General features: G+C 38.0%; 1 protein-coding gene across 1 annotated transcript in view; it reads left to right on the top strand.

Annotated features, from left to right (window-relative positions):
• Positions 1-22,218, top strand: part of LOC149531093 (S-adenosyl-L-methionine-dependent methyltransferases superfamily protein) — a 130,711-nt gene that overhangs the window by 87,021 nt on the left and 21,472 nt on the right. The window lies entirely within an intron of this gene.

Below are 22,218 nucleotides of genomic sequence, written 5' to 3'. Positions count from 1 at the left end.
TAAGAGCCGTGGAGTTAAAATATGAGATCAAATACCTTAAATATTGACACTTTGAAGAAATGTTGAAGGCAACAGTAGTCAGCAGTGATAGTAAAAGAATGAACGCACTATAATAATGCATATGCTCGCTGGAATGTTTGAAATACATACACTGCACTGCAAATAACAATCACAGAAGGAAGCGATGAATCTTAACATGTTTAGCGATGATAATGGGAAACAATCTTTTCATTCAATGGAAGACCATCATTCAGTGAAAGTCCATAAGAAAAGCTCAACACAAACCCGCATGAGTGCGACGACAATCAGAGAGAATGAGTCTCAACATTCATTATTAGAAAAAAAACACAGCATAAAAGCGATGTGCATTACTAAGATATCAATAAATTGCATGAAGTTGTTTGAGTATACAGACAATCTTTGCACGAGTTCATAAGCAAATGACACAACAATTATAATTTACATTGTTCTATCTGACAACGATAAAATACTCTAATTTAACCTTCAAAACCATGATATAGAACGATAAATGTCAGGACATCATAAATTGACAGTATTGTGCAGTGGTAACATCACTTCAGTAAAGATGATGCGTATAGTAAAGAAAGATGCATCAAAAACATCTTCAGCAAAAAGAATAAAAGTTTATACACAACAGATTAATAAAAAAATATAAATTGTGTAAATTTGAGGGCCTGATAATCAGGAAGGTTGAAGGGTGCGTCTATTAAAGAGTTATCATTATAAAAAATATTAAAGACATTTAAAGCGTGATTAAGGTCTCGTATAAAAATAAAAATAAAAAGTTATGTTGTTAACAATTCTTTCAAGAGACAAAACTCTTATTTGAAAGATTAAATAAAGAAAGAAAATAAGGGAGGTAGTAAAAAATAAGAAAGATATATGTGGAATGAAATAAGAAGTGGGGTCAGCGGAAGGAGGAAGAAAAGATACAAAGAGAGAAATAAGAAGAGAAGGAATAGATGCCTTTTTGTAGTTTTTGGTAGATTGGATGTTGTAACTGAAGCACAGACTTATTGTAGTCATTTTAAAAATTAATGCAAGAATCCTGTTTTTCTTGTTCATCTTGAAAATTGCAGTTCAAGTACTTTGTTCAGATTAATCTCCTTTGATTTTTGATCTCAAAATCAATTGCTACTAGTGGTGAAGAAATTAATTTCAGTACAAGTCCTTGATCATCAAATTTGCATGCAAAATGTTGTCTATGTAAATTTTGTCTAATTGGTTTATCCAGAGAAATTAAATTCAACTAGACTAGGGCTTCTGTTGCCAATTAAAGCTTCAGTCTATAAAGTAGTGGATGGTATAGCATTGTTTCTCAGGGTTGTATATAAGAATTTGGAGAAAGTTTGATTCTATTTACCGAAGGTTGCATAAGGGACTGGTCTGCAATTTATTTTGTGAAAGTGGGTTGATGTTTGAGGCCTTGAAGTTCAATGTTCTGCCATATCCATAACTCATGAACACTATTGCTTTCATTTAAATAATATTCACTTCACAAGTGAATATCTCAAAGCATTCATTTAACTAATATTTTGATTGAGCGTAAGGATTTTGCCAACTTAAGAACTCACATAGTTTGAATTCACTATAGAAAAACTTTGAACCGAGTGATTAGGTTTTAAGGTGAAGGTTTACCTGCTTAGATTTAGCGAAGCCTAAAGTGTAGGGGAATTGAATCAAGAGGTTATTCCCATTCGTTGGCCATGATTGATTGAATAATCCCATCAGAGAATTGGCAAAACTCTTGGATTTCCAATTTGTGGTTTTGGGAACCCACACAACATTTGCTCCCAACTTCTGTAGACAAAAAATTGCCCTTCCATAAAGGATGCCGTAATCCTGAAGGCAATCAACACTAACACACAATCATGTTGACATGTGGGTCAAAAGAAAAATGATGAACATTCCTCACAATATAATTACAATAAAGGGCTCCAACCTCGGTCAATGAATTATCATTAATAATTTGAGAATCAAGAGATGAGTCCATTCTTTGACCTTGAACAACTGATTGGGTAGAGGTTTTGGGAACCCTATCCACAAACCCAACCACAAAATCTCTACAAGGAAGCATTGTATTCAAAGTATCTACAATTGCTCCTACCAAACATTGAGTATTGCTTGAACCTCTGATGAGTGTATCCTCCATGACTTCAAACAGACCCTCCTGAAACTTCGAGCATGGAAGTAGATACTTTAAACAAATCTGTGTTGTAGAAACAATATGAGGTAGAATCAATTTTATCTTCTGTTGCCTTTGGTTGATTACTCAAACTCTGCAACACAACAAGATGACATCCAAACTTAACTGCATGGGATAAAGTAACGAATTTGCTTCTAGGAGAGGGAAACAAATCTATTTGAGAGCCATACTCCCAAGTGGATAATACTCCACAAGTTCCCTGTAAAGATGATGCTGACAAGAACTCTTCAAAGAATCCACCTTGGACACAAAAGAGCTATCCACAATCTAACCAACATCATTTGACACAATATTAACCTCGGGAGAACTCGATGTAACAAGTGGTTCTCTACTGTTCTCAACCAAAATACTCATCCTATCTGAGACCACTGCACTTGTATCTATAATGGATGTAGTCACATCCTCAACACATCCATCACCACAACCTGTGGATGTACTGTCACCATTAGTAGCTGACGAAGATTGTGCCAAAATCAAATCCAAAATGAGCTCCCTAATCTATGATTGATTCTCATGAAGGACCAATTGGGCTCTCTCTAGGGAATCCATATTGACCTCAAGCTTCTGTGTGAGCTCATTGTTGGCTAATTTTTTTGCAAGTCACTAAAAGACTACAACTTACAAAATTGTTATTTTAGGCAATGATACAATGAGACAATTGTCTTCTCTCAACAATAGGGGAGGCTCCCTTCTTACCACAGGTGGCTTCAATAGGATTTTAATTAAAATTATACAAAGGGGTGGTTCTCTTAACCTATTATCTTGTTTCACAAATGATTCACAAGTAACAACTTTTAATTCTACAAAAATCTCCTATTACTACGATAATACTAGTGGCTTGGCGGTTGATGTAAGAGCAACTCCTAAGACAACCATTAACTATAATACTTTGGTGGAATAACAACAGGAACCCAAAGTCTCTTGTGATTAGCTTGAATTTCTGATTTAACCTAAACATAGAGTGCTAAAGGGCATGGTTGGTATATTGATTGGTACAATCGAGAGTGCCAGAGGGTGTTTACTGTACAGGGTAAACGAATACTTATCGCATTAAGGTATTAGAATGTAATGCAGAACAAGATACTTTATTCATATAAGCGGTATGCAATTCCAATTACAATGAATGATTATCCAATAGTCCATTCGGACGATGTACATATACTTTCCCGAAGGGGTGACTCAACCGTCATGCGACCTTTCGGATACAACTCTACCCATTGGCTACAATATGGATTTTACTGACAACATCACCCCTCCCAAAAAGTAAATTCGTCTCCAGATAACAAAATCAAAAGCTCAAAACATAACTCAAACACTAATTACATCAAGATTTAGACAACTAGGAAGAGTTATGCATCCCTATTGTGGTTGATGTCCCTAATTTTGTTCAGCTCTGCTCGTAGCTCACGCACTTGCGCAGTCCGTACCTTCAAATCTGCTTTAGCCTCCATCTAAATCTCCAAGCCTGTTTGTATCATCTCAGAAATCTCTTCGAGTTCTGTCTCCTTCACTACTGCCACCTGTTGTAGTTGACTCTGCTGAGCCAAAAAATGTTGTCCTCTCGGATTCCCAAGTTGCTCTCTCTGACTCTCGAGCTGCCTTCTCTGCAGCTAGTTTTACCTTCATCACTGCTACCCTGGTAGCTTACTCCTCCCGAGCCCTCTCTGCCCCTACTTGGTTTGCCTGGCTCCTTCGAAGGGCATAATAAGTATCCTGGTATATCCAAACTATTTCCTAAGTCAGAGCCTCTATGCGGCTCTATTCAACCGACTCTCTCGTATTGGCCCAATCCTTGCGCATCTCTAAAGTCTCGACCCTGAGCCACCTGGGCTCCTCAAAGCAGATTAAAAAGGCAGTTGAGTAGCCTACTCTCATGAGGGATATGACGTGATCCAGCTCCTTTACCACTGAATCCAAGATGTGTGTCTGTGTAGAGGCCACCGCTCGGCGAGCCCAAGTCGCCATATCAACGATAAATGCCTCCACACTATCTCCCATCGATGCGTTTGGCCCCTCTGTAGGCTGCTATATACCCATGACCACATTCACTGCTTCTACCTTCCGCTCAACAGTGCTCTCCGTGGAGAAGTGTGGTATCCCATCGATCTGCATTGGGTGACTCTCCTCCACCTATGCCTACATGCTTATAGGATCTCCTTCTGAGGCTACTTCCTGCCTAGGTGTGAGAATGCCTATCACTCGTGGTGTTGGTGTGCTGTTAAACCTCGTACTCAAGTAGACGCTCAACCTCTGAGATTTATTTTCTCTGCTCGGCTCCTCTACTAGCGTTGCTAACAACGTTGCACCCACCGTAACCATGGCATCCGAACCCACTACATCCAAGTGAACACCAGGTGTCCTCAAACCTTCACTCGTTACAATCTCCATCACTCCTTGAGTGTCTATCTCATCATCGGGTATAAGTATCTCAGCCCCTGCCTCTGGTGCAGCTGGCAAAGTCTCTTGGACAATCCCTTCAAGTAACTCCATTGCTACCTTTGGTACGATTGTATTTGGTACTGTTGTATCGACTGAAGGCTCAACACCCCTTGAAGGTGCTAATACTGCTGCTTGGCCTGATGGCTAGGGTGCTAGCCGTGCTACGCACATATCATCCTTGTCTATTATTCTATTCCTATCTTTATTGAGCAGATTCGGCATTAATATTCATAACACCTCTTGTATACCAGGTTCGACTGGCAACGACGCCAAATGTTTACTGTATAGGGTAAACAGATACTTATCACATTAAGGTATTCGAATGTAACACAGAACAAGATACTTTATTTATATAAGCAGTATGCAATTCCAATTACAATGATTACAATGATGATTCAATAGTCCATTCAGACGATGTACATTTACTTTCCCGAAGGGGTGACTCAACTGTCACGTACCCTTTCGGCTACAACTCTACTTGTCGACTACAATATGGATTTTACTGGCAATAGAAGGTGTGGTTGGTTGTTCTCGGAGAAAGAATGGGAGAATGTCTCTTACTAATGTTTTCAAAATAAAAATACTTAAACTTCAAACTTCAAACTAAAGCTCAAAGTCTTTTAGCCCTTAGTAATTTGCAGCCACTATTAACTATATCAGTACGTAACACAAAGTTTTCAAGACACAAGAGATCATAGCATATTATTCTTGCCTAAAACAAAAGATGCCAATATATTATGATCACTCTCCTTTATATAGGAAAAGAGGAGAGAGAAAAGGGGAAGCCCTCAATCACTTTGACTTATTCAACAACTACCTATGACTTATTCAATGCTGCAATGTCTAATGTACTTGCAACTTGGTTGCATGAAGCTACTATACATGCATATGTTTTTCTGTATTTACAAAGTATTTTGCTTCCCTAGGCAATTTGTCGTAACATCTACACCTATTCCTAGAAAGCATAGAAAAGAAGTGTCTAGGACACTCGAAAGATGTCTCACATAGTATCAATTAGCTTTCCAAACTTCTACAAAAACTATAGTACAACTACAACGCCCAGTTCACCGGTATGCTATGCAATGATGGTTACTTTCTGAAGTGTGCTTGCACCTTCTAAAGTAACATTATTACATTCCCCCAACTTACTTTACAAGATACTCAATGAAGATTTCCAACTTGTTGATTTGTCTATCATGTTAAAGTTGAAGTCATCTGCCTCAAGATCTAGACAAATAGCTTCTATGTACTACATTACAATATCTTCTTCATTGACCAATTCACCATTTTCAGCAAAAATCTTGCATGATAGTTCTTGGAAATATTTATTGATCATGCTCTCTTAGTTATCACCTTGTTCCATGGCCGCTTTGATCATAGCCACTAGTCCTTGTATGACTTATTCTCTATTAACCATAATATGTAATAATCATAGTACATCTTTACAAAAGAGATGAGCTCATACTAACACATGACATCTAGATCAACCTCTTTTATTCATCTCCAGACCTCAAGATCTTCATCCAATAGACCCATTTGATGATAGAATGACAAGAGAAGTTCATTCAACAGTATTGCTGTCCTCCTTCCATTCTTCAACACCCTATACGCATCTCAAAACACTTGCACACCTTGTAATTCTATGGAGCTGCTCCATTCGTCCAAGGCCTTTGCCTTATGTTCCACCTATACAACATGCCAAAAAGAAACAAGATCAACTGTTAGAGAAGAGTTCTTCATCTTCTTGTTGGTATCCAAAAGTTGTGCATTCTCTTCTTTAAATCTATTCTTTTTCTCCCACAACTCATTAGTCTTTTGTGTGAGCACGTTGAGCGGATCTTGTGCATCTTGTTATTAATTGAGGCGCTCATTTACCAAGTTCAATTTTGGTGCAGTTGTAATCTGTGGATTGCATTTCCTTTGCAGGTTCGTGAACTAGAGGCTCAACTACCTTTACATACTTGACTCTCCAACCATGACCCTAGAAACCATTTTCCTTTTTTGCTCTTTGGACCTTGGATTTGACAAATAGTCTGAAGTCAAAGTCTTCAGGTGGGATTTCTTCCTTCTTCCTCTTTTGTGTTATTGCAGTTAGCCATGGAGGTAGAGAGAAAGAGGATAACCCTTTTGCCGACGTATTAGGCAATCTAGTTACTGAGTTAACCTGTTCAACTGTGGTCACAATGGGAGGAGTCTCTGACTAAATAGCCACTGGAGTAGGACTGCTATGAGCGACTTCAACTATGAACTGCTCGAATTGCACTAAGGTGGTATCTAACAATGTCATGGATGAAATTGACATAGAGGGAATAATCTTAGAGTATATGTCAAACACGCTTTCAAAACTTTGGTATTGATCCTCTGACATGATTGCAAGTGCAACTGAAGAGATAGGCAAAGTTAGGGTCATTATTGAGTCAATTGGTTCCCAAAACCGTAGATTAGAATCCTACGAGCTTTGCTTGCTCGTGCTGGAATATCTAATCGGTTGTGGCCAACTTGATAGGATCAATCAATTCGATTTGGATCCTCTGCGCTTCTGGCTCTGCAAAACCAAGGCTGGTGCACTTGATCCTGGATAACAAACTTGGATCCAAGACGTTTATAGTAGATAGATTTAATGCAAAGACAGTTTCCCAAAATGGCAAGAGGTTAAGGAAACTTCTGGATTGCTAATATTGAGTATTAATCTTCGAAAATACGATTACTTTAATAAACTTGTGAATGCTGAAATAAGATCGAAAATGAATTATTAAAACAAATAGATATCAAACCCTTAAAAGAAAGAGATTAGATTATTGCCAGCATATAGATAGAGAATTATGTGCGAGTTATTGATCAGTGCTGAAATTTAAAAGGGCGAGAGTCAAAACTATACATTTTCACATACACCTCTATGATATTATGTATATTAAATCTATAAACAATTCAATTATTAGGATGCGTCAAATCACTTCGTATTCGTACGTATTTGAACCAATCTATGATGTCTTAACCCTTATAGAGACAAAATAGATACAAATAAGGAAACAATCCAATATTTCACAATTTGTATTATTGGGTTTAAATAGCAACGAACAATTTGATCCACTTATCCTAATAATAAATTATTAATAGAAAATAAAGATTATCATAAAGTACTAACTATATAGTATTTTAACTCTAAAGCAAATAAAAAATCTTAATGATTATATTGTAGAAAAAATCGTATTGAAGACACTTAGATGCTGATGCTCCACTCAACACAATTTGATCTCAAACAATATTGAAATTTATGCTCAATAATTTAGTATCCAGGAGCTTGGTCCAAACTTCAATCTTTTCCAAGGAAAGAATTTAAATATCACATATGCTTCAGAATATGCAGAGAGTTTTGGTATATATTATGAGTTGTCTTTGTTTGATTTTACATTACATATTTATAAAAACCTGAAAGGTGTTGGTTACTTTTAAAACACCACAACCTTTTAAAACAAATAACTAAACGTCAAATATTAATAAAACTTTTAATTAAAGTGATCATCGGTTATGATTCCTACGTTTAAATACTTAGCAAACCAAACACGAGGATCCCTCCATAGTTTGGCATCTACAAGCTTATCCTCCTCCTTGCTCGATATTGTTACGTTTGCCAACAGTTAAGACATCTGTGATAAGGTTTCCTTTTAAATGCTTAGTATCAACACACGATTGGCATGAATACCCAATCCACCATCGCACATCTTGATGATAGATATCTTTCTAAATCATGGGTCCCAGCCCTTGCTTCTCCCGCAATGACTCCAAGGCATGTTTTCGAACAGGCTATCTCATCTTATAAACATTTGATATTTTATAAATATATTCCTCCTTTCCTTTATCAGGTATGATAAAACCTCAAATTACCTCTTCCCTTAATAACGATGACTCCATAGCATAGAAACTTCATATGAATGAGAATGATGGACTTCTGTTGCCGCTATCATGATATTGCTCGTATCGTGGATACAAATTGGCTGTGCTCCTCCATTAAAGGCATGTATCGGGTTTTTGAATCCTGTGTATATTTATCTTTGTATGCTCTTCAATAAATCTATCGCAGATATCTAGAACTAACTCCATGTCTGTATTGTTGCTTAGTTGTGGAACCATTCAAGCGACTCATCGCTTCATCTAGTCAATATTGATATCCAATCTTAATGCAGTATAATTGATATTTAATTACAATACTGTTATCTATATAATAAAAACAAAGAAAAAGTAAAGCTATGATCAATCTCTCAGATTGGATAATGGATTAGAAACTGTTAGGCTAGCCAAGAAAGTTTAATGAATCTTTGAAACATAAATTTTAGGAAGTGATGCACAAAAATGTTGAGGATATCACATCTTAAGATGCAAAATTTTATAATTCATATTAGAAAAAACATAAAAATGAAAATAGAAAGACAAAGGAAAAATCAGAGTGGAAATTGATAAGTAGGAGATAATTTCCACAACGAGTCAAATTGTGATATTGCTATCAGGATTTAACTGTGTGATTTTGAGTCAAACTCATTGACCCATGTTTCATGAGTAGTGATTCAACATGAATGCATATCTCATGAGAATAAATGGAACACTTAGCACTCATTGGATCTAGGTGATGCTTACAGGGGTAAAGCACGGGGACTTCCTAGGAGGTCATCCATCCCAGTACTACTCCAGCCTGAGCGCCCTTAACTACAAAGTTTCCCTCAAAATCACACAGTTAAATCCTGATAGCAATATCACAGAATGGAAATCCTAAATTGTGAAATTTAAAACTCCATCAGTGGCTCTCATTAGGGACATATGCCCCTTGTGGGCATAATGAGACTCCAGCTATCTCTGGGTGAAGATGACCTGCCAAAATGTAAGGGAGTAATTAGTTCATGAAATAATATAGATAAAAATCGAAAAGGAAGTATAAAACACAATAGGAAAAGGGAAAAAGAACTCCCTTAATATGCTCATTGAAAGAATGGCTTAAGGTACTGTCCATGAACTGGGAAATCTTGCATGCGACCATCAGTATCCTGCAAAAAATAAGAATGTTCCCCAGCCTTTTCAAAAATGATAAATGGTCCTAGCCATAAGGCCTCGAACTTACCATGTTTCCCTTTGTCTTGATCTTTTGCGTTCCACTTTAAGACCCAATCACTTACCTTAAAAGATCGGTTTAGAGTTCTTCTGTCATGAAGAAATTTAACTCGTTGTTTGTTAATATTCTGTTCTTGCGCAAGCCTCCTTACTTCATCCAACTCAATTAGTGCGTTCATTCTATTTTCCATGAAATTAATATCCTCTAATTGCTCCTCAGTAACAAATTTGTAAACAGGAAGTAAATTGCTTAAAGGAAGCTTTGCTTCTTTGCCATAAACCAAGTTAAGAAGGGAGAAACCGGTAGACTTTTTCACTGTGATTCTGTCTACCCACAATGCTAAATTCAACTTTGAATCCCAAGCGCGCTTCTTGTTGTCTAACATTCTTCTGATAATCTTCAAGATATTTTTGTTGCTAGACTCAGCTTGTCCATTGCCTTGAGGGTGATATGGAGATGAGTATGATACGGTTATACCATATTTCCTACAAAAATCAGCAAACTCGTTAGATCGAAAACACATACCATTATCTGCTATGATCTTTTTAGGGACTCCAAATCTAGTTAAGATATTCTAGTAAGAAACTTAATCTCTACTTTTCTCGTAGACTATCGAGTAGGTATGGCCTCTACCCATTTAGTAAAGTAGTCAGTAGCCACTAGAATCCAACTGTTTCCTCCGCTTGATTCATCACTAATCTGCTCGATGAAATCAATTCCCCACATTTGGAATGGCTCTTTTGCTTGTAATTTTCTTAGTGGGAGGGCACCATCATATTTTAACTTGAGAATTTCTGACAAGCCTCGCACTTTCACACATAAGTATGACAATCTTTAAAAAGCTGGGGCCAGTAATAACCTGCTCGCAATATTTTATGTGCTGTGGTCCTAGCTGAAAAATGACCGCTGTACACTCCATGCATTTCTCTAAGAATAATTGTAGACTGAGTAATATCCAAACAAAAAAGTAAAATTACATCTTGGTTTTTCTAATATAGATCTCCCTGAATAAGGACATACTTAGCGGCTTGTAACTTAGTAGTTCTCTTTTGATTATCACTTAGATTATCTCTACATTTTGTGTGCTTTAAATAGTAAACTATATCAGTATACCAAGGGCATCTTTCAATACTAACCTTAGTGTGATCGTCAGTAATCTGATTGACTTGCACATCTTCCAAATTTAATTCTGCCATAAGTTAAGCCAATCCTTGCCTCTGACTAACTTTGTGATTTGAACATCTATATTAAATTCTTGAATTTGATTTATCCATCGGCATTTTCTTCTTGTAGTTTCAGACTGTCTAAATATATCTTTAATGGCAGCATTAGGCACATAAGCAATGATTTCGGCTCCAACCAAATAAGGTCGCAAAGACTTAACTGCTTTAACAAGGGTGTAAGCCTGCTTCTCATTTATATCGTAATTAAGTTCAGCAGCTTGTAAACTCTTACTAAAGAATGCAATCGGCTGCTCATGTCCTTCGTTGTTCTTTTGCAACATGATGACAACTATAGTATGATAAGAGGCAAACAAGAAGATTTGAAAAGGTTTCTTAAAGTTGGGGGATTTAAGAACTGGAGCTTCCTTTATAGCTTTCTTTTTCTTAGTAAATGCTCCTATAGCTTCATTATCCCATGCTATATTTGCTCCCTTCTTAAGCATTTTAGCGATGGGTTTAATAATCTCGGTGAAATTAGAAATAAATCTCCTCACAAAATTAATTTGCCCAAAGAATGATTGGATACCCTTAGTTGTTTTAGAAATCTGAATATTTTCAATGGCTGCTACTCTTTTCGGATCTATACTTACCCCTTCCTTAGAGACAATGCGCCCTAATAGTTTCCCTTCAGTAACTCCAAAATGACATTTTTTAGGGTTTAAGGAAATTTCGAATTCAAGAGCTCTTGTGAAAATTTTCTCCAAATGTTTACAATGATCTTCTGCTCTCTTAGAATAGGCAGTAAGGTCATCTTGATAAACTACCATAATTAGATCAATCAGTCCATCAAAGGTGACATCCATTGCCCTTTGGAAAGTAGCTCCTGCATTCGTTAACTCGAAAGGCATCCTAGCATATATGTAAGTAGCCCAAGGAGTCGTGAAAGCAATCTTATTTTGTTTGCACTTTTTGACCTTAACCTGATTATAGCCCGAAAATCCATCCATCATGGATAGCAGTTGATTTTCAGTCACCTTCTGTAGTAAGATCTCCATATTAGGTAATGCATAATTATCCTTTAGAGAAGATATGTTCAAATTCCTGAAATCTATACACAATCGAATATCGCCGTTCTTTTTTCTAACTGGCACTAAATTTGAAACCCATGTAGAGTGCCTAATAGGTTTAATGATTCCAACATCTCTGAGCTTAATTAGTTCATCTTTCATCCTTAGAGCTAGAGCGAAATAAGTGTATATTTCCTTAACAAGGAAATCAACTGTCCTAATCTTGGATGACAATTTCTTCCCTATATAAACATTTTTAGGAGAATTTTCGCTTCCTAGGTTTATTTCTTCAATATTGTTTTGGATTTTAGTGGATTTGTTAGGTCTTGCACTTTCTCTCTCATCAAAGATTCTTTCTAAGGCCACAAGACCTTTAGGTATTTTGTTTGTTTTTAATTGAACTATTTCCTTTCCAAATAACATCTCCTTGCCATCCTTTCCTTCCACACATCCGTTCCAATCGATAACCTAATTTTCATAATCCTCCTTACAAGTCAAAAACTTAATGAGATCTCTGTCATCTTCAAAGACTTGCCAGTTTTGCACGTTATCCGGTACTGAAGGTCTATTTTTCATTTCTACTTCAATAACCTCATCAAATGGAAGATAAATTTTTCTGATAGCAAGGTTGGCCATTACATCAGCCAAGTAGTTATTTGACCTATCTATCCACTTAATAGAAAAAACATCAAAAAACTCTATCAAATCCCACACGTAGTTTCGATATTGTTTCAATCTTGGCTTCCTAGTTGAAAAATTATGCCTAATTTGGGATACAATCAAATCTGAGTCTCCTAAAACAATGAGTAATTTAATCCCATAAATCTTAGCAATATCAAGACCAATAACCAAAGCCTCATATTCAGCAATATTCTTAGTACACTCAAAATTTAATAGGAAAGAAAATTTAAAAATTTTACCTGACAGTGAAATAAATATAACACCGGCCCCATTTCCTTCCTTACTACATGCACCATCAAAAAACATCTACCAAATGTTATCACAATTTTCCTTTGCATGCATTGAAATTGGGTTAATAACTTCAGAAGTAGACTTAGTTATACTTGGAAATTATCCATGTCAGAATGGCAAAAGTTGACTTTAGAATCCAGATTGTAATCTTCAACAAGGTCATATGATTGGGGTTCCCTTTCAATTATGATTTCTTTGCCACCTATTGGTATGGTAGCGTAGGATAAATGGAAGTGTACATGACCACCAACCAAATTCAACCATTCTCTAGATAACAACATGCTATAACTCGCTGAAATCTCAACTACAGTGATGTCAGTCCTATATGATATATGTGGGAATGCTGGAAAACGAAACTCAACATTTTTAACAATGCCAACTATTGGAACTGATCTATTATCCATAGCATAGTACTTGACATAAGGAGTAATGCCCATAAAAGGCATCCTGTACTCTCTTGTAATGCATATGGCTGGCCCTTACAGGCAACATATTGTATTACTCTCAAACATGCACTTATGTTCTATCTCCCTTGGTAGAAAGTCTTGGGTAAGATCTCGAGGCAACATTGATGTACACCAAGAATTCGTGTAGAATATTCTAGTGGTAGTGATGTGGGACAACTGCTCACAGAGTATATGACTAATCATCTCTCCCTAGAATATCTTCTTTTGTTTGGATTTGACAATTACAGAGATGTAGTTGTACATCCAAGACTCAAAAGCATTAGATCCTTTGAGTCCTCTGATGTGGGTAAGCAGAGTGATGAGATCATTGATCTCCTCCTTTAATTTCATACAACATACACACTTTGGCCATCTTGTGAGGTTAGGCCTTTTGTTGACCAACTAGTTGTCATTGACATATTTGATACAATATACACTATCTCCATTCCACCTTTCCAAGGCTTTTTGCTTTGAAATATTAGTGACCAGTGGAACAAATGGAGCTTGGAAAATCCTATCAATAGTCTTTGTGGATCTAGACTTATGATAGTGTTTCCATCTTGATCCTTGATGGTTCTAGATAGATGATCAAAGTTTCTGGCACTTGCAGACACAAACTTTGGTTCTAGAGCAGCCAGGGGGAAAGTGGAGACCATGTGTATGCTACTTTGTTTGATGTAAAATATGTCTTCCGACACTGAGACATCCACGCTTTTTTAGAAAATCTTCTATAACCATGTAAGAGATATCTGTATCTTTTATTTCTTCGAAGTATGAGGTAACCTGTGAAGGAGGAATGGAGATGTGATACTGATCATATTGGTATTTCAACTTCTTTTTCTCTCAAACTTTAATTGACGCAGCTTCTTTTGACATGACAACCTTGTGAGCATAACTGTTACGTGGAAATCTCACAAGGTGAGAACATCATCATGGGATGAACCCATTACACATTTTTGATACACAAATACAGATTTTGGAATGTGTGAACAAAGTGGTATGACTGGAAATCTTTAAGACAAGGAAGAGATGAATGAATTTGGACTAAAAATGGCTCTTTACGTGATGAGAAAAACCAAAAATGGGTTTTTTTGAAGGGTATTGCATGTGCAGACAACAAGCTTTATGATGGGGGAATATATGTTAATGAATGGTACAACATCTACTTATAAATGGAAGTTTGAGTTACCATTACAAGTGAACCGATAAACAACTACCAACGAGACGTTTAAGTCACGTGGCAGCAATGGAATAAGAAAGAACATGAAATGCATGAAAGTGGGGTTTTGAGATGCACTTGCATGATGAGACAAAAAGCTTTCTTTTTTTGTATACTTAACGCATAGAACGTTTTTTTAATCCCGACTGCATATGCAAGTAAGATGAAGTACTTGCATATGCAACTTAGAGAAATGGAGACAGAAGAGAGGAGGATCAACATATAAACAAAAATGTACAAATCTGAAAATGAAATGAAAGATTTGCATTTACCAACAACAACAAAAATATATACATAAGGGCCCTAAAATAAGCTCAAGAAAACTTACCTTCTCTTCACCAAAAACAAGAGAAGTTTTCTAATTATCTAGAAGAAATCTGAAAAAGAATCCAAGTGATTTTCGAATTGAGCAATTTTTTTTTAAAGATAGGTCAATAGGCAATTTTTTTTTGACTTAATCTCTATGAGAAATGAATGCATTTCTAAGTCAATATCGAATGTTTGACAAGTGTGCAAGATTGAGCAATAATATGCATGAATTTGGAAATTATTTTGAAAGATTCAATCCTGCTATTTGTCTGAAGAGCTGTTAAAATGCAATCATGCATAAAAACGACACCCAGGAAGGATAATGCAAGCTTGATGCATGCTAAGCAAGTGGAAAGAGCCGTTTTTCCCTACATCGCTTCCTTGAAGCCAAACATTTGAGTTATAGATCCAAAACACTCCTCAATGTGCTGTTTTTGAGCAAGAAAAAGCCTTGGACGGGTTGTTTTGATGAGTTTACATATGTCGTGAAGCATGTAAATGCTCCCAAAATCGCTGTCCAGCCTTGGAAGTTCAAAGCGCAACTTTTGATTGCATAGAAAACAGGTTTTCAAAGTGAGATTACATGCCAAGACTTTATGCAAATGAGCCAAAAAAATGCCACCCTTGTCTTTAAGTGAGTAAAAATAGCTTTTCAACTCAAAACACATGCATTTGAGCTAAACATCACCACTTTTGAGGCTTTTATAACTTAAGTTTTCTAAAGAAGTGCTTTTGAGATCATTTTACATATGCAAGTGCATTTTAAAAACCCACTTATATATGTTTAGCTATATGCAAGTTCATAATGATTTGTTATTAAAACCACTTTGCATATATTTTAAACTCAACATGTGTATTTGTGTTTAAAAAATCCATCTTTATGATTTGGGACTTCAAATATATTGATAGTGTAGTTTAAAAAATGATTTGCATTATGATGACATACAATATTGAATAAAAAACCCACCTAATTGCATTAAAAGTATTCCATGTAATTATATTTATACGTAATTGTAGTTTTTAATGATGAAATATGCAAAAGGACTGGAAAATCCCCCCTTGGAATTAATAAATCATTAAAAACTATTCTTAGAACTTCTTAGAATGATGTGCAATTTCAAATTGGGGTTCTAAACCCACTTTTTATTTTGTTCAATTATCATTAAAAGGTCCACTTTTGAGGGATTTTTAATAAGGACATGCAAGCAGGCCCAAAACCCCCTGCCCGTAGCATGTTTAAATCCTTAATAACTTGATCTAGACAATCCGCTTGAAGCCTAAGATAACTCAAAACGAGCGGGATTTTAAGGGCTATAATCGTAGGGCAGAAACGAGGCTAAAATCCAAACACAAAAGCAAGAAAATCAAAGAAAAGGCTTGAAGGTTGTTAGAAATCAAGTGCTTGCAGTTAGAGAAGAAAAACCTGTCTTGACAAGCAACGAGGAGAGTAACTTGACTGAAACCTTCAAAAGGGATTTATAAGTAATGCTAAATAAAGAACAATTCAAGGATAATGAATTTCCTTTATGATGTCTTATGAATACATCGAAAACATAGAGGATATATGCATGAAGCTATGAGAAAAATTTCATAGGGTTGCCCCACTTTTGTGATGTCAAAATTGAGGACAATGCTCATCTACCTCCTTTTCCTTTTCCCTTAGCACATCATAACAAGTGCAATCCCATTTGAGAAGATAATCCCTATTGGCAAGCAAATGTAAGTAGTTATGTTTCGTTGTTCTATTAACTTGTCAAAGTTTGTGGAACTCTGCCAGGGAAAGGCTACTAATCACTGTGCTCATCCATCATAGGAGTACTCCACATGTAGGTAGTCAACATCTGATGAGCAACATGAAAATGGTCTATGGCTGTGGCAATCATACTGTTGTTAAGCTTAAGTTGCCCAACCAAATGATGAGAACTCTGTAACCTGTAACTCCTGTGCAAGTGTTCTATCCCAAAATCTGCACTGTGATACGACATTGTGTCTACATCACTCTCCTCATGATCAACCGTATCATATGTGCTGCCATTAGTGCCCTCATCAATATCCAAGGGCATGCTGCTAAGAAGCTTAACAGATGGCTTATCTAGTAAGGAAGAACCTGTTCATACGATAGTATCTTCACTAACCTTAATTCCACATGTAGCTGCATCATCATTCAATGCAGAGTCTTGGGATTTATTGCCACTAATTGAATATCTGATTCTCTTTCTATGGCCTGATTTGAAAAATCAGACTTATGGTGACGTGAATCCTCCTCACATAATGCATCAAAAACACCCAAACCTTGAGTATTTGCCTTACATAACTCCATAGAACCATCACCCTCATGTGAAAATAGTCGTTGTCTCACGTTGATGCAAAGGAATGTCACTCCTTTCGTGAAAATCAGGATTACTAACCTCTTAATTAATCGCCTCTTAAGAAACCCCCTGCATGGATGATGTGGACAAATCATTACTCAAGGCTGTCCTAATGTCTCCTTGAGTCAAATCCGCATGTCTAACAGGCGCATCATATAAACATTTGTACCCCTCCTTGGTACTTGATGACACCCAAACATTCTTATGTAGAGTTGTATCAGCCATATGCAAAGGTTCTCTATCCATGCCATTTATAAACAATGCATTAGCTATAGTATGATATTCCTTCCTTGCATGCTTAGTCTTGTGGCAAAGGTTTTGGAGCATGTACATGTAGTCCTCAAATATGCTGAACACTACCACTTCTTTATCTTCTGTTGTAGAGCATTGGCCAGTGGAAAAAGAGGATGATCCTTCAGACAATCCAATCTTTGAAAGTGAATCCTCTAAACGCTAGAATTCTGTAATGTCCCCGATATAATTAAATGATTGAAATTACTGATTAATTGTGTATGGCCCCAAAAATTAATATTGTTATCTCTCAGGCTCTTTTTATTTTATTAGTTGGTAATGTTTTACCCGTGTTGGCACATTTGTAATCCTTTGGGAAGTTTCTCAGAGGTTGTTTACCGTATAGGGTAAAAGGATACTTATCGCATGTAGTATAGCAAGATATAACACAAAACAGATCCTTTATTCATATACGCAATATGCTTATTACAATAACTCCAATGATGATGATTACAATGATGATCCAAAGTCCATTCCGGACGGTGTACAAATGCCTTCCCGAAGGGGTGACTCAATTGTCACGTGCCCTTTCGGATACTATTCTACCCGTCGGCTACAATATAGAATTTACCGACATCACCCCCCCAAAAAAAAAGTTGTCTCCGGATGACGATACAACAAAACTCAAAAATAAACAACTAATTACATCAATGTATAGATACTAAACAGAGGGATGCGTCCCTGGTGTAGTGGCCATCCACATCCTCAACTCATTCAGCTCCACCTGTAGCTTGGAGACTTGCTCTTTGCTGACTTTCAGTTCTGCTTCTGCCTCCATTTGAAGCTCTAAAACTGATTGCATCATTCCAGCAATTTCTCCCAGTTCTTCCTCCTCCTTTGCTACTCTCTCCTTTGTTGCTATCTGTTCCTTCTCCGCTGCCAACTTCTGTAGCTGACTCTATTTGTCTAACAGGGCTGTCCTCTTGGATTCCTAGGCTGCCCTCTCTGTGGCTAACCTGGTAGCTAACTCCTCCCGAGCCCTCTCAGCTGCTACTTGATTTGCCTAGCTCCTCTGCAGGGTGTAATATGCCTCCCTTTATATCTCCACTATCTCATTAGTCAAAGCCTCCACTCGGCTCTCCATATTAGGACCTTTTGTCGTGGCCCAATCCTGTTGCATCTCTGCAGTCTCCACACACAACCATCCCCGTTCCTCGAAACAGATTGTAAAGGTAGCCGGGCATCCTAATCTCATGAAGGATACTACTCCCACCAGCTCCTTCACTACTGAGTCCAAAGCCTGAATCTTTGCTGAGGCCACCACTTGGTGAGCCCGAGTCACTAGAGCTGCTATATCAGTGAAGAATGTCTCTCTCATCCCTGCTTCCGGCACTACTGGATGTTCCTGTTGCACACCCATGGCCCTCTCTACTGCTTCTGCCATACGCTCAACAACGCTATGCAGTAGTCCCTCATCTTGTGTCTACTTGACTTCCTGTGTCTGCAAGGGGTTCTCCTTTGGAATTGCTTCCTACGTGGGTGTTTGCAGGTACGCCACTTGAGGTGATGGGGTACAGTGGAACCTCATGCTCAGGTATGCGCTCAACTTCTGGGTTCGACTCTCTATGTCTCACTTAGGTGATGCTAACAATGCCGTATCCACTGTGACCACTGCATCTGAACATACTACATCCAATCGGACACCCGACACCCTCAAACCCTCACTTGCCGGTACCTCCATTACCCCTATCTCCATGTCCATCTCAATATCAGGTACGAGTGTCTCCTCTCCAGCCTCTAGTAAAGCCTCATGAGTAGGCTCCATTGTTACCTCCAGAGTGGCTATCTTCGTTGGTGACGAATGTGCCTCTGCTACTGCCTCAGGAATAGCTCGTGTCTTCACGGCGGGCTGTGTCGCAATCAAAACTAGTGTCATCACTACTGGCTACCTGAGCTGACCAAAATCCGAAATGCCATGTATACCAACAGGAGTCAAATGTGTCGTAGCTGAAAGTGCAGGCCGTGGGAATCTCAATGGCATAGCTGTAATTACCTCTACCTCCTCATCCTCTTCCTCTTCCCCATCGGTCCCACTTTCCTCCGAAGAGGTCTCTTGACCACTGTCTGTGTTTCTACTCCCTGGCCGCGGTTGTTTCTGTCCGATGGTCTTGGTGTCAAGTGTATCCAAACGTCTCCATTGCATAATCGGTGGTTTGCTTGGTGCGAGTGGTCTTGGTTTGGCCTCTAGTGCATCATTGGGGATCATCCTCATCATTGCCTCCAGGAATAGGTGGATGGCATAATGTGGCATGTAGAATGTCTTGTGCCGTAATGTCATGAATTCTGACATCCGTTTGGCCAACAATGCTGCCCAGTCATATACCCTACTGTGCAAGATCCCGTTCATCATCGCTACATGTGGAAATGAAATATCCGAGGTGCGGCTAGAGCCTGTGAGGTGACTCTTCACCACGTCCATCAGACAGCGCCAGTGACCTTCCTGCACATTGGATTTCTTCAACCCTGTGCCCCTTGATGTGTCTGAAAGGGCTTCCTATTTTGCCTCCGTCAGGTCCCCATACACGAGTTGTATCAACTGCATCTTTACTTCCCAGCTCATCTTTTTAGGTTTACTTTCTATTTTCCTTCCCCCTTGAGCATGGCCAGGTATCCCGAATACTCATGTGAAGTCGGTTGGTTTGAATGACACCACTAAGTTGCATCCAAGGTAAGCAAATGTACTGGTTCAGGAGAACCTATCATACGTTTCTATCATGATGCATAGAAACCCTTCATAGTCTCTGATACAGAATACCAACATTTGTATCATCCATTCCACCTGTGCGTTTTGAATGCTGGCCTTCACATGATGGTTATCTGGTGTCTCCTGCCACCATTTCCTACATTTTGCACCATTCAACCCTTTGAATGTAACATTCTGCGGTGAAGGAATAGTTGTAGCAGCCGACTGTGTTGGTTGCTTCACTTTCTTTTTGCTTGGCCCAATATTGGTTCCTCCTGCTACATAGACTCCAGATGGCAATGTCTTCACATTCCTGTTCATGGCTGAATCTTCGTCTAGTTTCTTTTTCCAAGCCTTTTTGCTAGCTGAATGCATAACTGTCACTTTCTGTTGTTTTGCTAAATACAAATTGGTTAGGTCAGTTACCTCTCCGTACAATCTTGTTTTGAAAGCCTTCTCCTGCCTTGGTGTCCATACGGATCCATATATCCCTCCCTCTCTGCTTCTTCTATTTGTTGTACGGCTTAAAATATTCTCTCCCTCAGAATTTGTACGACCCTTGCTTCTAAAGGGTACGACTACTCCCAATTTGCTGATCACTTCACCTTCTGTAATAGCCGTACGACCAATGTATTTATTTCCTACTTGCTGCATGGTACTTCCTTCTCTGTGCTTTCTTCCTCCCAGTATGCCCGTACGACCGTACGGTGCCTTCCCAGTGTTTCTAGTGAGTTTTTCGTACAACTTTGTTCTCTCTCCTGCTCCTTGAATCGTATGGTGTCTCAATTTATCCCTCCTTGGCCATATGTCTTTGTCTGATGGCAGCCGTACTCCTGGTGTGGCCGTATGGCCATACGGTCAAGTTCTGCAATGATGCAGCCGTACGCTAAGTCTTCTTCTATTCATGGCCATACGTTTCACTTTTCTCTCTGCCGTTCGGCGATTTTGCTTGCTCCTTCAATCACCCAGCCATACAGGATTATTTCAATTTATTCTCTGATAGTCTGCACTTCCTTTTATTTTTCTCCGCACATGGCTGTATAGTGTCTGGTTTTACATGATCTCCCAAGTCGTATGGTGTTTTTCTTTTTAGGATCCCTGAGGCCGTACGGTCCTCAATAATAATTCTTCTTAAGGCCGTACGTCGTACGGTGTTTTAGATTTCACTTTCTTCAATCCGTACGGTGTAGTTTTTAACCATATTTTGTGTCTATAATTGCTCATTGTACGGTATGATTATGCTCCCCTTGTTTCGTACGGCTATACGGTAGTGAATTTCATGCTTGATTCCTCTTTCCCCGAGCCGTACGGTCAAATATTCCTCCCTCCAGTGATCGTACAGTTTTGATTTCCTTCTTTTTTCAAGCCATACGGTTCCTTAATTGACTACTCCATTTAATAATCTTGTTCTTCATTTATTATTTCCATACTCCTTTATTTTAATAATCCAATCTCTTATTACTTTATTACTGTCTTTTTATTTCTTTATTACTTCTGCACCTGGACTCAAAAAATATGTTCAACTTTGTATTTTATCTACATCTACTTATCTTACGTATATACATTATTTACTGTCGTTCTTATCACTCAGTTGTTCATTGGTGGGGAAACATTTCTTTCATGATATAACTTTAACTTCGACTCGTTCACCGCATCTGGTACTTATTTCCTGTCTAGCATCCATAGCTTGATTGCCCCGTTATCGCTAACTTCTCGTATCCTGTATGGTTCGACCCATTTAACTTTGAACTTTCTTGGCCTGATCTCATTCCGCTTGTTATACTTCAACACTAACTGGCCTGGTTGAAATTTATTTAATTTTAAATGCTTATCATGCCATATCTTCCACTTGTTTTGTGTGACTTCCATGGCCCACTGTGCCTATAGTCATCGCTTATCCAGTTTGTTCAGGTTGTACAATCTCTCCCTTAG

Source organism: Cupressus sempervirens, chromosome 11, assembly GCF_028749045.1.
Source record: "Cupressus sempervirens isolate cs-2001-9-10 chromosome 11, ASM2874904v1, whole genome shotgun sequence".
In the NCBI taxonomy this organism is placed as follows: Eukaryota; Viridiplantae; Streptophyta; class Pinopsida; order Cupressales; family Cupressaceae; genus Cupressus; species Cupressus sempervirens.
Note: the sequence above shows the minus strand (reverse complement) of the source record. Positions and strands in the feature narration are given on the sequence as shown.